The sequence below is a fragment of the Solanum stenotomum genome, chromosome 7 (assembly GCF_019186545.1).
Source record: "Solanum stenotomum isolate F172 chromosome 7, ASM1918654v1, whole genome shotgun sequence".
Lineage (NCBI taxonomy): Eukaryota > Viridiplantae > Streptophyta > Magnoliopsida > Solanales > Solanaceae > Solanum > Solanum stenotomum.
Window position 1 is genome coordinate 49,258,451 of NC_064288.1, and position 16,620 is coordinate 49,275,070.

The following is a 16,620-nucleotide window of genomic DNA, read 5'->3' on the forward strand; positions in this document are numbered from 1 at the left end:
ACTTTCTCATAGCTAAGTGTTCATAAGTTCAAGGACAAGAACATGAAATTGAACAATATAGAGAAAATCCAGTTGAGCAAATAAGACTAACAAAGCATCAAGGTCAAAATTAGTATTTTTTGCAACTAAATTTTTACTACTTCAACTACAACAAGACACAAATTGAAGAAACCCAGATTCGAATCAGATCCAAAAATTGATTACTATACAAGTATATCAACACAAATTCTTTAACATGAACAACCCAAATGAAATTCTCTTTTTAGATTATTGTAAGCCAAATCAATATGCTCAAGACTTCAAGGATTTCACCAATTAAATTCAGATTTCATTCAAATATTCTTTTTTTTAATCTTTCCAAACTCCGACAATATTCTTACCAGAGAAAACCCATTAAATATCAAACCAAGATATTCAAGATTGACTATGTTATTGTTTTTACCGGAAAAATAAATTCATATGCATATATAAGATTTACAGCTCCGTCAAATTTTCGGTTGGCGACAGATATCTTTGATAAAACTGTTTCTCCAAATCAAGATATTGAAGTTTTTGAAGCTAATGAATATCCAATGGTATGATATCCAGGGGCGGACCCACGTGGATTTCAGGGGGTTCACCCAAACCCCCTTGGCAAAAAATTACATCGTATATATAATGTAAATTTTCTGTATTTATGTGGATATATATATTTTGAACCCCCTTAAAGACAAAGAAAAATTGATAGCCCAGCGACAGGTCCCCTCAAAATTATGCTTCACATCTAGTGTTTGAATCCTTGTGTTAGCATTTTATTTTTTTCTTTCTTAGTTTTAGTTTTTTTTATTTTATATTCAGTTTTGTTTTTCACGTTTTTTTTTTTTATAGTTTTTTTAATTATAAAACATGCAAAAAGTGTGGTTTTAAACCCAAAAAAATTCAAGGGTTCGCCACTAAAACTATATACTACTACTTCCTTAAAATTTTGTTCGTTTATACTTTTATTTTTCGAACCCCCTGAACGAAAATCTTGGGTCCGCCACTGATGATATCCACAAATTAATTTTGAAAAAGGTCCAAATATTGCATGTTGAAATAGTTATATAAGAAAATTGGGAACTTAGATTAAGAAACTACATTTTTGAGGTTACAAATGGAACTTAGAATTTCAACTTCAATGGCAGAAAAATTTTAGTAGAAGAAAAGGAAAGAAAAAGGAAAAAGAAAAGAAGAAACTGGCTGGGAAAGAAAAGAAAAAACATAGAAGGAAAATAGAATAAATAAAAAGAATAATAATATTTTTATATAATAAAAGTACCATATATGTTACATGGCACCGCGTGTGCAACACACCACTCATCATAAATCTGGGTATTGCCTTTTAAGGGGCAATATAATCCACTTTTAAAATGTCTAGGGAGGTAATAGGATTCCCTGTAAAATATAAGTGTGTAGTTGAGAATTGACTAATAGATTAGGGGGTCATTTGGTCATTTTCTCTTTTAATATATAAGAAAAAAAGATTGAAATGTATTTGAAATAAATTTTATTTTTTAAAGTTTGAAAATCGTTTTCTATAATTTTTGGGGCCCACTTGCCACATGTCGTATTTTCATTAAGCATTTTGCCATGTCATCGAGAGTGTGTCACACACACTTTACATTTTTTGCTGATTATCGAAAAGTGTTTAATAGAAACAAAGTTTAAATAGATAAAAGTGTTCAATAGGTATTAGCCTCAGTTGAGGTATCTAAGTAAATTATGCGGACAATTTTAAGGGGTCACACATAACTTAAGCCTAAACTCTTTCTCTCAATAAAATTATGGTAAATGAGAAGATGATAACCTTAAAGTCCTATAGAAATAAAACCAAAAGTCATCTAATAAAAGACTAACAACACAATAATTTTGCCACTGAATTATTATCATATCATCAATATTTAATATTTATTTTGCAATCTAAAAAAAAATTCTTAGTTTTTTCTATAAGTTGGATCTCTAATTTTCTTCCTTTTATGTACTCCTTTTTTCGTTCAAACAAAGCTCTGAGAATTTTTTTTTCTTAATTTAATTTGTTTTATATGTTTAACTTTTAATTTTCTTCCTTTTATGCATTGTTGCTTTCTCTTGTTCAAATCAAACTTTGAGAATTGTTTTTTCTTAATTTTTTTTCTTTATGTCCAATTTTAAATTTCTTTATTTTATGTAAAAAAATTTCATTTAAACCAAGCTATGAAAAAGTATGTTTTATTTAGAAAATATATTTGGACTGGTTTAGAGTCGCCACTTAATTTTTAAGAAAAATCAAGAAAACTATTGTTTTCAAAAGATTAAAACAGTAAATCTATTAAAAACTATTAAGGGGGTTCTAAGTTCCTATTAATATTCTAGGAAGGTTTTTAAAGCACCTAGAATATCCGCTAATGCGGTTATCCGACAACTAATTTATTTGGCTAAAATAATTTTAACTTAGCTTAACTTGCAAAATTGAACTATTTTGTTAGTTAGGACCAATTTGAGGGGAAAAAATAGAATTATGAAATATTATCTAAGCGAAATATTTTGTAAAAACTTATTCTTTAAGTTTTTGTTAAGAGATGACCGATCCAGTTAATTGTTAAATCAAAATTGGCGTCTTTCGGAGATTTGAATTTCTCGACCTTAAGATTAATGACAAATACTAGCAAGTAAGCAGGTAAACACATAGAAGTTGCTTCGTTTGAGGACACGTTAACCCACGAGTAATGGGGACTGATTTTTGAACAAGCAGGAATTTGCTCGTTTTATTTTGGGGCTAGTGACTCAGAAATGTTAAATTGCGTTGAGCTAAGGTCTTCTTGCTGCATCTTCTGTCATCTTTTGATCTGAACTCAACGTTTCCTTGCAGAATGAAAGAAGGGGAAAAGAAAATTTGAAAAAGTTAGGAGCCGGACCTTGAAAGGCTGCCTACGTATCTCCTAAGGAGAATTCAGGCCCAACGTAGTTCGAATACTAAGGAAATTTTCATTTTCATTCATTCATTTCTGGTGATTACAAGGAAAGTGAAAAACAGATAATAAAGCTCCTAAGAGATAGATGGTGCCTTCACCGAAGCCCTTCTTTTTCTGATCGTCGCATTAATCACGGGGGGTAAACTCATATGCTTCACGGGTAGTTTTATCACTTCCTTCCTTCCACCGTCCCTGTAGAGGAGACCTATAGACAATTTCCTCCCCAGTATCTTCTTCAGTAGCTTCAGGTCTAGCGCCTCTGGGATCACTGTTAGTGGCCTCTTGGCTGAAGAAAGAGTGTTTTCCACGTGGCTTCTGAAGCATCACAGTTATCTCTTTGAGGGCATCTCGCTTCTTCCGCACATCAGCTATCTCTTNTCCCTTCCTTCCACCGTCCCTGAAGAAGAGGCCTATAGACAATTTCATCCCCAGTATCTTCTTCAGTAGCTTCAGGTCTAGCGCCTCTGGGATCACTGTTGGTGGTCTCTTGGCTGAAGAAATAGTGCTTTCTACGTGGCTTTTGAAGCATCACGGTTATCTTTTTGAGGGCGTCTCGCTTCTTTCGCACATCAGCTGTCTCTTCATCTATAACAGCACATTTTGTCATCTTTGCTGCCAATTCTACGTCTAGTGCCGCATTTGCTGTTCGTGCGATTGCGGTGGCAAACTCCACTTCTATTCTTCTTTCTCTGGTTTCTTAGATCTCTTTTCTGAGCCGCTGCAAGTCCATCCTCAAATCCTCCTCGATTAGCTCTATGTCGATACCCTTGCCCTTTTCCATCTTAGCAGCAATTTCACCTTTTCTGAGATGATAGAGTAATATTTTAGGATTTGGTATTGAGATTTTTTTTCTGGCTGAGAAACTTAAGACTCATGGAATTTTGGTCGGACATTTGGTAGTGACTTGTATTTGAAATTGGGGAAATTTTCAGAAAATTTTTGAAAAGGAGTGGGCTAAAAATGTCCTCATTCAAAGCAACAATACCACATAAACAGTTTAAAGCACACAAGCATATATCGCGTGTCCTAAACAAGTAGGGGCCCTTTTGTGCCAAGGGTAGGCCTAGCGCATTTGAAAGATGTATGTGTAGAATTGAACCATTTTGTTACCCCAAAGCAAATTTCGCATATAAAATGATGTTCAAGAAGCGAAAATAAGCAAGGGAAGTAGGGAATAAACGAAAATCACAAAGGAAAGGCCCACGCAGGGGTCATTTGAAAAGAGTACCAAAATACAAGAAAGGCAAGCCCACGCAGGGGCAAATAACAATAAGTACATATAGAAAAACCCACGCAGGGGCGAAATCTGCTAAGATGTTCCCGTCTGCTCTGTCTCTGATCTGCTCCTCTTGTTCTGCGCCATGAGATGTTGAAGCCTATATTGAATCATTAGCAAGTATCCTTCGCTCCGGCGACCTTTCTCTTCCCAGTCTTCGAGGCACATTCCGCTTTTCTTATCTCCAATCCATAAGTTAAGCTCTCCAAAATCTCTTCTCAAGCTTTCTAGTTCTTGAGTTACGCTCTCGAGGGCGTACTTATCCTCTTCTTGCTTTCGGAGAAATTCTTCGTGCGTTTCCTGGGCTTCTCTTCTTACCTCTCTCAGTTCTATCAAAGCTTTGGACTCTTTGTTCTCTACACTGCGGTAAATGTTCGGAACTGAGAAGGAGATACCCTGTATATTGCACTTCAACCAAGCTTTGTAAGTTTTATCATACCCCGCATTAAATCGATCTATGGCAATAGTATCCTTGGTCATTCGCACTGCTCTCTTTTCCATTCTCTTAGCATCTCTGAAGCCTCAGGCACTCTGTCATCCCCGATGTCGAACACATAGATACGGTAGTATGCTTCTGGAGGTGTACTCTGTCTTCTTCCAAACTGTCTCAAGACCCGAATGGGCGCATATGGGCGAATACCTCGAATACCTGGCAGGGGAAGCACAAGTTGTCTGTCGCCCCGTACTATGACATCTTTCGAGATGAAATGGTCGAACATCCATTGGATGTTTTCTTCTCTCAACTCAGAGAAAATTTGAGCCCATCTTTCTCTACTTCTTCTTTTTTCCAAGTCTGCCCAAAACAACATGTCATTCAAACTCTAAAGAGAATTATGTTCATCGAGGGTATAGAGTTCTTGAGTTCCATGTCTCTTCACCAAGTGACTCATTATCCACCATTGAAGAAGAAGGTTGCAACCCTGAAAGTAACGATGCCCCTCCTTGCATTTCCCCAAAGCCCGGTACATGTCGGAAAGGATGACAGGTGCAATAGGATAATACTTTATTTGCCCTTGGTTCAGATGCCCGTGGAAGAGAGTGTGTGCAAGCATTATTACCCGGGTATTGATACTGAGACTCGGGCCGTTTGGAAAAACCATGGTGCCTAATAGTGCAATGGTAAATGCCAAAGGTCTGATCCCGTCCCATTCTCTGAAAGTGACCCTGAACTCTTGGTTGTAATTCACATAAAAGCTCGCATCCCCGAATCTAACATAGAGATCCATGAAAGAAACGTTAGAACCCTCGGCCCAGTAGGCACAATCCTTTCTTAATCCGAGCCAGTTTATAATATCCTCGAGGGTAGGCTTGTTAGGAATTAGGATATTTTCCCGTTTTCTCACTCTTCCTTCAAGCCCTATACCAACTGTGTCTATTCCGTCCCGAATTTTCTCAATTGTCGGGGTGATTTCCATGGTTCCAAATCGGAACACCATTTTCTCGTTGTCCCAATAACCTGTGAGGACTTCAATCAGTTCGGGCCACCCAACCATGTTGATGAGTTCTGTTAGGGCTCCTATATATTTGTTGAGGACCCTTTTGTGGACCACAGTGAGGTCGTTGTACCACATCTTGAGCAAAACTGGGGCTTCCACTACCATGTTGAATTTGGGGAATCGATCCATACCTACAAAACAAAGCACGGTTAAGATTCCCTCCCCCAAATAGGCAACAATCAGGTTTCCACACATACATCTTTCAAATGTCAAATAATATGATATGTCGTTAGGTCGTGGACCTTGGACAAGATTTTGGCAGTTTTACTAATGGACTTAATACACCTTGGGTATTAAGCCGTCTTAGGCTAATGCTTAGATTTGAATTTGGTTTCGCTCTACTCTAAGTTGACTAGAATTGGTTTAAAAATGACGATTACCCGAGTCGGACAAACAACGGGATGAAGTCTAATAAACGACGTTGGATGACCACAAGCTAACTATTCGTTTATCACTTCCAAAAAGTTCAACTTGTGTTTTTCTGAAGGATAGCCGTGGTAAGCCACGTAATCGCCTTTTTCCTAATGCAATCTATTTGCCGTTTAGCGGAATCGGGTGTCATAAATGCCACAATTCAATAAGATACGATAATTTAAACAAGTAAACAGTTAAACGCATAGCCAAATAAGTTAATATTAAGGTTACAACCATTCAAATCCCCAGCGAAAGTCGCCATTCTGTTTTATTTAGAAAATATATTTGGACTGGTTTAGAGTCGCCACTTAATTTTTAAGAAAAATCAAGAAAACTATTATTTTCAAAAGATTAAAACAGTAAATCTATTGAAAACTATTAAGGGGGTTCTAGGTTCCTATTAATATTCTAGGAAGGTTTTTAAAGCACCTAGAATATCCGCTAATGCGGTTATCCGACAACTAATTTATTTGGCTAAAATAATTTTAACTTAGCTTGACTTGCAAAATTGAACTATTTTGTTAGTTAGGACCAATTTGAGGGGAAAAAAAATAGAATTATGAAATATTATCTAAGCGAAATATTTTGTAAAAACTTATTCTTTAAGTTTTTGTTAAGAGATGACCGATCCAGTTAATTGTTAAATCAAAATTGGCGTCTTTCGGAGATTTGAATTTCTCGACCTTAAGATTAATGACAAATACTAGCAAGTAAAATGAGCACAATAAAATAAAGAGGGAAAGAGAGTTAGGCCCAGATCTGATTTCTGTCCGCCTGGACCAGTATTTGGACCCATTTTCGTTTTGGGCCTTTGGCCCATTTGAGTCGCCTACACCTGTCCTAGTCTAACATGAGATGAATATTTTTCTTTTGGACCTTAAGCCCAATTTCTCCACCTGTCCTAGGAACTAACAAGTGATAGTAAGTAAAATGACAAGGGCTTAGGCCCAATAATAACAAAATACAATTCCGAATAAATAAAGGTATGCTTTGGCCCAATCTTTTTCAACTCCCGATTTGCTCCGCTTTTCTTTCAATTTCGAGACCTGTTCGTCGATTTTACTATCTAGCTGACTCGGATAAAAGGGGATATGGGCCTCCGTGGCCCAAAGGAAAATGCGAGGATAGAGTCCGTGAGGACCCGGACAAATTTCACATGCAACAAAATAAATAAAATGTAAGTAATATCTCAATGATTTGAATAAAAAAAGAAATAGTAAAATGAAGTAAGTACTATTGCCTAAATATCACCACAGGCACGAGACAATTATCAATTAATAATGGCAAAACCCAAGTAGAGCAGGCACGAGAGGATATCTACAGAAATACACTACTGCATAAAATGAAAATAAAGTAAAAAATAATTAAGAAAAAATAAAAAAAATAAAAGGAGTGACCAACCAACAACAACAATTTGTAATAAACCAATTTAGAAAGCAATCATAGAGCAGCATGGAATGAGCAAACTGAGAAAAAATAAAATAAAAGGAGTTAAGAATTCTTGCCAAGGTTCACACTAAAATGATACAATAACTTATTCCAAGATAAAATCGATTCCGAACTTCATTTGATAAGATGATCATACTAATGAGGCACGAGATTAAGGCAACAAATTTAGAGAGAAAGAGGCTAGAGCCAAAATCTGTAAAGAACAAAGAAACAAGATTCCACACTTTATGAAACTTATCTATCTGAAACATGTTGATTCTAAATACGACTTTTAGTTGATAGGAAACCAACTCAAGCTACTATATTAGAACTAAACCCAAATAAATAAACATGTACCTATACAAATACACTAGAGGTCAAAATAGACATGCTAAAGTCCTGCACTAAATAGAAGCAGCAAAATGTTCATATACATTATGAGCATATTGGCAAGCAGTGATAACACTTCAACAATAAGGACGAAAAATTAGCAGGGCATAAGATCATTTTTCATAGAATATTTAAAAGACAACATGCCGGACTAATGTGATAGATTCAGAAAGTGTTAGCATCATACAAAATGAGGAATGAACGCAAAAATGGGAACCAACCCTTCGGAAATCGAGCATTTTACGCAGTGATAAAAACAGAACGGAAGAGAACAAGCAAAACATTTACGAAAGAGAGCTAAACAACACCCAAGCAACGGGATAGGGGATAAGATGAACAAATAGGAAGAATCAACCACAACAGAGAAAACCAGCTCAAACAGGAGAGCAAATCATCTTAAAAATAAGTGAATACATATGCTAGTTCTAGAAAGTTTAAGATGAAGATAAAACTTCAGGCTCGAAACACATCACGTAAGATCAGCTCACCAACAACAATGACTATTTCAGGATTTGACATTCATTGGAATCATATGGGGAAAGAAAGAAAAAGGCTAGGAATGGTTTACCTTGTTGTGGGCAGCAAACGGGACAGAATAAGCTCGAAAGACCAACGACTTCACTACCGAGACCCGAATATGAATCAGCAAACTAAAGACTTGGGTGGAACTTTAAACTCTAACGAACGTCGGGAAATGAGGACAAACGAGAAAGAGGAATGATACTCAAACTAGTACTAGCCGCCTCTTCCCTTTCTTGAATATATTTCTATAAGTTCTGATCGTTTTTGCCTAAGCTACTCTTACTGTTTCTGCTCAAGAAATAAAATCCAAAAATCCCCCCCTAGCAAAGACAACAAAATTTATATATATAGAAGAAGAACTAGGGCAGATTTGGGGGGAAAAGGGACGAAAAATTTGGGTTCAAGGCCCATTCCAAATTCAAAACTTCAAAAACCTTTCACCTCTTTGGACAAACACCCTTTTTCTGAAAATTCAACCCATTCCGAAAGAGGAAGGGCGAATTGACGCTTGGGATCGATCGATTGTCCTTTGTGTGTTACGTGGCTCCATCTCAAGGCCATAAGGACGATCCCACGCAATTTGCTGTTGCTGTACGACTGTACTAATTTGAAATGGACTTGAGGAGGAAGAAAACGTGTTGGAGTCGGATGGGTGCTGTTCACGTTGGTTTTCTGGGTTTCGTGGGTCTCTTTGTGCACTGGGGATGGGTTTCGAATTTGCTGGACTTGCATCTTCCATTGGAGAAGAAAAGAACACGTATAGGAGTGGGCTGGTGTATGTCTTGTTGATGTACAGCTGGTGGGTTATTTTGGAATGGTTTTTTCTCTGTTTTGTGGGCTGCTGTATGTATGGTGTTGTTGGAAAATGCATTGTTGATGGGCCTTACTGATTTGGGCTGGTTTGGAAGAGTTGTGCAGCTGAAATTTGTAAATTAAAAGCCCAAAAATTGGTCCTATTAGTGAGGTAAAAGTAATGGCTAGTAAGTTACAATCTTAACCGAATTGAGCGGTCAATTGCATAGCCGACGAATTAGGAATGTAGCCAAATTGAATTCATTTAGTAAAACTTGGCTAGTGATTAAATAAGATGAATTAATATAAATTAATTATCGAGTTTCTTAATTTTAACGAAATAAAATAATTGATTCAAATCTAAGATAATTAAACTAATTAACTAAAAATTACTATAATTCAAACTAGACTACATTAAATAAACATTTAGTTTAAAATGTGAAAATCTCTTGACATGACTTTAAAATATTTGAACGTATACTATATATATATATATATAATATGAAACACGTATATTTTAAAAGTGACGAAACTATTTAAAATAATTTGCAAATTATTTTGTTTTTCTTAAGCTTGTATAACTCTAATTATTTTAAATTGCTCAAAATTTAAGAAGCTCGATAATTAATGTATATTGTGGAGGTGCAAAATTGGGTGTCAACAAAGTATATTAATTTTATCAGGATTCTTTTCATATATTTTAGAAATCTTTAATTTAAATGTATTCCATATATTTTAGAAGTTAATATTAACAATATAATTATGAAATAAATTATAATAAATGGTAATTATATATATTATAAAGTCTTTATATATTTTTGATCTTTTTTATGGATAATATGGTCATCAACTGTGAACATATTTTCAACGAAGAGAAAACTAATGGAGAAGTTAATATTTTTAACAAAAATTTATACAAGTACCCTTTTAATTAAGATCTATTTTTAGAGGAAATAATCATTTATCATTATACAAGTTTCTTCCTTTTATGTACTTTGCTTTTTTCGGTTCAAACCAAGTTTTGAGAATTTTTTTTTCTTAATTTTGTTTTATATGTTAAACTTTTAATTTTCTCCCTTTAATGCATTGTTGCTTTCTCATGTTCAATCAAACTTCGAAAAAGAAATTTCTTAATTTTGATCTTTATGTTCAACTTTTAATTTTCTTCCTTTTATTATTATTTTTTTTTCAATCAAAACCAAGTTGTGATGAAATATATTTATTTTATCAGAGTTTTTTAAATATATTTTAGGAGTTTTTGATTTACACATATTTCATATAGTTTAGGAGTTAATATTATAAAGATAATTAAATAATAAATTATAGTAAATGACAATTTTTTGTATTGTAGAGTCCGAACATTTATAAAGACCTTCATGCTTTTAATATAGTACTATTAGTTAAGTGTATGTGTTTTTCACGTGCATATCGCGTTTACTAATAATATATAAAAAGAATAAATTATTATGTGAATGTTAAATAATTAAATACAACACTTTAAAAAATAACGTAAAGTTTTTAAGATTAAAAATGTATTACTCAATCTGTATTCTAAATAATACTACTGATAACAAGGAACTTTGCAGATACAGTAAATTTGCAAAGTTTAAATCACGTAGTAAAGAATAGAAATTAACTAACACAAAAAACTAATTGCGGTAAAACGTACCAGAATATGTAACACATGAACAAAACATAATGGAAAGAAAATCGAGCCCACTGAATGCACAGTGTCCCCTTAAGGAAATTATTCCCCTCTAGTATCCGAGGTTTGAATTGGAATATATCCTCCCATGATAGAACGATCTTAATCACCAGTGTATTGATACCCAAAACCCTGGTGTCACCAGCCACTCAACGGCAGTAAAGTACACAAATAAAATTTGTGCAGAAGAAGAAGAAGAAGAAGAAGAAGAAGTCATAAATTTCGTAAGTGAAAATTCTGAAGAATCACTGGTATTTATAGCCAAGAAGCACTGATTCCAAAAGGTTGCAACGTTTCAGAAACCAAACGACCATTCATGAAAGTTTGAAACCTTTCAAACGGTCATGGCTGTTCCTGAAAGTTGCGACCTTTCAGAACAGTCATCTCCAATGACGGGAAATTCAAATAAAACAAGAAAGTGTTTTAAATAAAACGGGTCACGCGGATTCGAGTCGGGTCGAGACGTTTCGGCTAATTATTTAAATAATTAAAACGTTTTGGCCATTTAATTTATTAAATAAATAGTTAAAACAAACTTTACCCAAAAAATAATCTCTCTCTCGATCATTTTCCGAAGCCGAAGTCGAAGTCGAAGTCGAAGTCGAAGCCGAAGCCGAAGTCGAAGTCGAAGTCGAAGCCGAAGCTGAAGTCGAAGCCGAAGCCGAGCGAGTGACGATGACGACGACGCGAGGAGGGTCCCTCTTTCCAACCCTTTTAACAACTAATAGAAGTGTTTCTCTATTTAAATACTTCTATTTTTCTTTCCACCACTAATGAGAGAGAAATGCCTTTTTACTAAAGTATAAGAGAACTTTTCAAGTTCCCCTCTTTTCATCTTCCCTCCATTTCTCATTAACTCTTGTTATATACCCAACAATCCCCCACATGAATGGGGAATGATTATAACATGAAGGAATGCACGGACGAGTGTATACTTTACAAGCAAGGATCAATTGCATCTGGATAAGTAGGTTTTCCGTTGAACTTTTTGTAGTTAACATATGTCAGATATACTCGGTCAATCGATAGATGTGACATCTTTAAAGCTTTGGTGTATACCTAAACAACCATATGCCACACAATTAACCCTTTACCTTTTATGGTTCTTACAATTGTATTCGTTTCAGCCATGAACACCTCCTGGTTTAATGAGTGTATAGATCGAGAATAGGCTTTTGACAATAATTCTCTTTGAATCGGCTTACACTTCATACTCATATAGGTGATTTCTAATCGTATCATCGCGTAGATACACTATTTGGTTAAGTCTGCCAAACTTAGCAAATTATTAAAAACTTTAAGCTTTGTTAACTCATTAACAAGCCTTAATATTTTAACCTCGTTCCTGAACATTGTCTTCATCATGAGAATGGATTGAGTTGATTGACAATGTCGAACCGTCAGTCACAACTTTGTTTTTCTCTATGAATTAAGTTGATTGACAATCTCGCTTTTAGCCTATTGGATTGTTAGTGTTGACATTGGGTCTATTGTTGTTAGCTGCAGGAATTTGACATATGCCTAGAAGGGCTATGTTTTGCCTATGAGGCTATATTGATGCCTAGAAGGGCTATGAGTTTCCTATGGGGCTATATCGATGCCTAGAAGGGCTATGAGTTGCCTACGGGGCAATATTGATGTCTAGAAGGGCTATGAGTAGACAATGGGGGCTATATTGACGCCTAAGAAGGCTATGTATTGCCTACAGGGCCATGTTGTTGCCTAAGAGGGCTATGAGTTATCTATAAGTTATATTGATGCCTAAGAGAGTTATGTGTTGCCTACGAGGCTATATTATTTCCTAAGAGGGCTATGTGATTGCCTACGGGGCTTGGGGACTACCGATAGGAGTATATAGAGTGATTGTCTCATTCTTGGCTTATGGGGGCCTGGGTAGGTGGTCTTGTGTGTTGTTTGTACCTGCCGAGCTTATGGGGGCTTGGTTAGGTTGCTATTTTATTATTTTTGATATGTTTAGATTTAGGAGCAGGTCAGTACACTTATCTTATCCTTGATTTAATTATCGGATTACTCCCTGTATATTAGGATACCTTCTCATGGTATATTGCTTTTCATACTTGGTATATTATTTCGTACTAATGCCCCATTGCCTGGGGGTATTGCATTCATACCAGCAGGTCCCGACAAACGACCCAGTAGACCTCCTCAGCAGCAGGATTGACTTCTATCCATTGGCTAGCCCCTTTCCTCCGGAGTTGCCAGAGTTGGGAGGTTTGCTAGCTTTTGTTATATATATTTTTATGGGTAGGCTGGGGCCATGTCCCACCAATCTTGACTACTTTTAGAGTCTTGCAGACTAGTGTGTGGGGTTTATAGCTACTTTATGGCCATGCTAGCCTGGTTTGTTGGTTTGCTGAAGCTTGTTAGTTGTTTGATGTATTGTCTTGATATATACTTGCTTTCAATTTTGGTATAGAGATCATGGTGGCCTCGACGGTCCAAATCAGGACTTCTGTGCTAGTTGGCTATTTCTTTATATGAACTCTTGGGATTAATTGTTTCTTTTATGGATCTGTTTACAGGGGCTTGGCGGCCAATGGCTTAACTTTAAGCCGAGATATACTTGTTTGTTTTCTTGATTGCGTGTGGCTGCCATACGCAGTAGCAAATGGTTCAGCAGGGTCGGCTCGAGCCTGAGTTTTGTTATTAGGAGCCAGTTGTGCCCCTTGAATCTGGGGCATGACACTTATCTCTTCCTCTAAAGCAGTCAGCCCTTCATCATCTTCCTAATATCTTATCACTTCTAGTGTTTTCTTTAATCAAGTCCTGACTTTTAGTGATCTAGTGTAAAGGTCTCTTACCAAACAAAATAGAAAAAAGGGAGAGTAATGAAGATAACACAATTTCTAAACCCATAAAAACATAAATTATATAAACAAAGCCGGAAAAGAATGGCTGTTGGGAGAATATGAGGAGTTGGAGAAGCTGGAGGAATAATCCAATTGATTATTCGCAAACCTGAAATATAGAAACTAAGATGTTAAAATTTCATTAGCACTATTCTAGTGACACAACTTAAATAAAAAATAGTTCTTTCCATAGACCAGATGGAAATAAAAAGCTAAAATAAACCATTGACTGGAACATGATGCTGTTAAATACAATTATTTGACAAATTACTGCATTGCGATGAATGTGTGACAGCTTTATCGAAATTGACATATAATAAAGATGTGTGCCAGTTTTATACTTACAGTACTTGAAAAGAAGTTACTGGTAAGAGGCATCAAAATATCTCCACTAAAATTGTTATTGTTGAGCCTCCTTCAATTAAGCAAAAATAAAAATATCAATAATAAGAATAAATTTAGAGCAAGCTTAAACAGATAGAATTAGTTAAATGATCAGTACAAGTGTCTCATGTAGTAAATACTTGACTAATGAAGAAAAAATATAATATTAAAAGATGTTACGAAATTCATATATATCCAATATCCTAGAAAGCTTCTTGACAATGCTACAAGTTAAGATTTAGGTTTATATATACAATCTTCATGTATTTTCTTATTTTCAAAGTGTCGGATAGTAAGAAGAATATAACATGTAAATATTTTATCCCGTCGAACAACACACAAATAAGCCTTTATAAAGATTACCAACCATAATTTCATCGATCATTCAAACTCACCTAGGCCCTTGCTAGCCTATATAATAAAAATAAGAACAAAGCTTGTCAATGATAATGGATAATTACTAACAATGTATGTTGTACAAATACAAACTTTATTGTCAAGTACTGGTTTCGTACGCACATCGAGAGTGTGTGAGTATAACTTCTTGTATTTTTTTAAATTTTCGAACACACTTGTCCTCAAGTTTTGACGCCCTAAGACACCAAGTTTGAGTAGTGCTACCAGCTGCTTCAATTTTTCTTTTCTTTTTTTCATCTTCCTCTCCATCTTCATGAATAATTTAAGCTATATAAGAATTAACTTTAGAAGTTATGATACTGTCTCTAATTGGTAATGATACTCCCGATGTTTGATTTTTTTTTCCATCATGTCCTCATTTTTGTCACTTGGCCAATAAAGAGCAAAGTCTATCCCTATTATTCAAATAACTAAAGTAGAGAAATAGTAGGTTCTATGTGATAGCAAATTTTGCTAGATTATTGACAACAACAGACTCAGTCGCATATGGTAAAATAAAAGGTGGTATTTCTTGACTAAGCAAAATTTCAAAAAAAAAAAAAAGTTCATATCTTAAGGAATTATTCAAACAAGCAAATGAATTCCACCTCAAACTAGTGAATAACCGTTTTAGTAGTTGGGAATGAAAGATGAGACTGTAACGATAACTTGAAAGGTGTTAGGGCTTCACCATTGATGAGAAAAGTTGTAGTTGCTCTAACTCAAGCTCTTTCAACTAACATGGTGGAATCAGATAAATGGTAGCAATGTAAAACAAAGTCAAATCGATGGTATCATATGATGATATAATGTTGTGAGTGAAAGTGAAGCGTCAAAAAACAACAACAAAAATAACCACAAAGTGTAGGAAGGATGGGCATAGTTGTGAAAGGGTCCAATCTCTAGGAGGAAAAGCACATGTCAAAACTCATGAAAATAAAGCACAACACATTTAATTTTCACATTGTTGAGTTCATAAGCCAATCGTTTCTAATTCACCTATACAAGTTAGAGGTAATTTTGGTATAGATTTAATTTTCACATTGTTGAGTTCATAAGCCAATCGTTTCTAATTCACCTATACAAGTTAGAGGTAATGTTGGTATAGAAGGTGTTCAATAGATTGAGGTATTTCAAATGCAAGAAAGAACAATGCTCAGATTTTTGTTTCAGCAATTCATTAAGACTTTGAAGAAGCTACAAATCAAAACTATACAAAGAATCGTGATAAAAAATCATTAGCATTATCATGTATAAAGAAATTTTTACTAATTGTGAGTTAACTGTTAAGTGAAACGATAATAAGGACATGAAATTTCTTGATGCTTTTGCTTGTTCTCCTATTAGCCACTAGTAAGCAAATACAATATATTGGATAGAACAATTTACCTCAAAGTAGCATACAAGATGATGTGGAGAATAAGCGTTGTTGGTGGAGAAATAACTATTAGACAGAACAACACGACATATGATTTACTATAATTTAATTCGCTTCGGTCACAGTTTTAAATAGCAGAAAGAGGAAAAAATTAAAGCACCATCAAGTTGATACGATACTACAATTTTTTAGTTCACACATAGAGAATCTCTCTGATGATTGATTTATGATAGTGTTTGATACACATATAAGCTAATATTGTAAAATTTTAGAAATCAACTTCCTTTTCCAATGGCAATATAATTGGAGAGGAAACACAAAATCTTGAAGAAGCTAACCTAAATATTTTCCTGTTAAAAGGAATCAGTGAGATTCAAATTTAAGCACATTAAAACTTATACAAAACTAATCAATATTGAAGAAAAGTACTTTTTGAGAATTTAACATATAAAAAAAATTGTCTGCAACATCATTACTCTAATCAATATCCTATCCTCCTTCGTATATTCTCCATCAAAATTTCCCTAAAGTCACTGTATATTTGTGTGTGTTATCTCTTTATATATCTAGTTCCTAGAAAATACTTCAAAGATGATTTGT

The 16,620-nt window shown here is 34.9% G+C and overlaps 1 pseudogene; it reads right to left on the reverse strand.

The window, feature by feature from the left end:
- Nucleotides 1-4,721: 4,721 nt before the first annotated feature.
- Nucleotides 4,722-5,870, reverse strand: LOC125869986 (uncharacterized; annotated as a pseudogene).
- Between the last annotated feature and the right edge of the window lie 10,750 nt (nucleotides 5,871-16,620).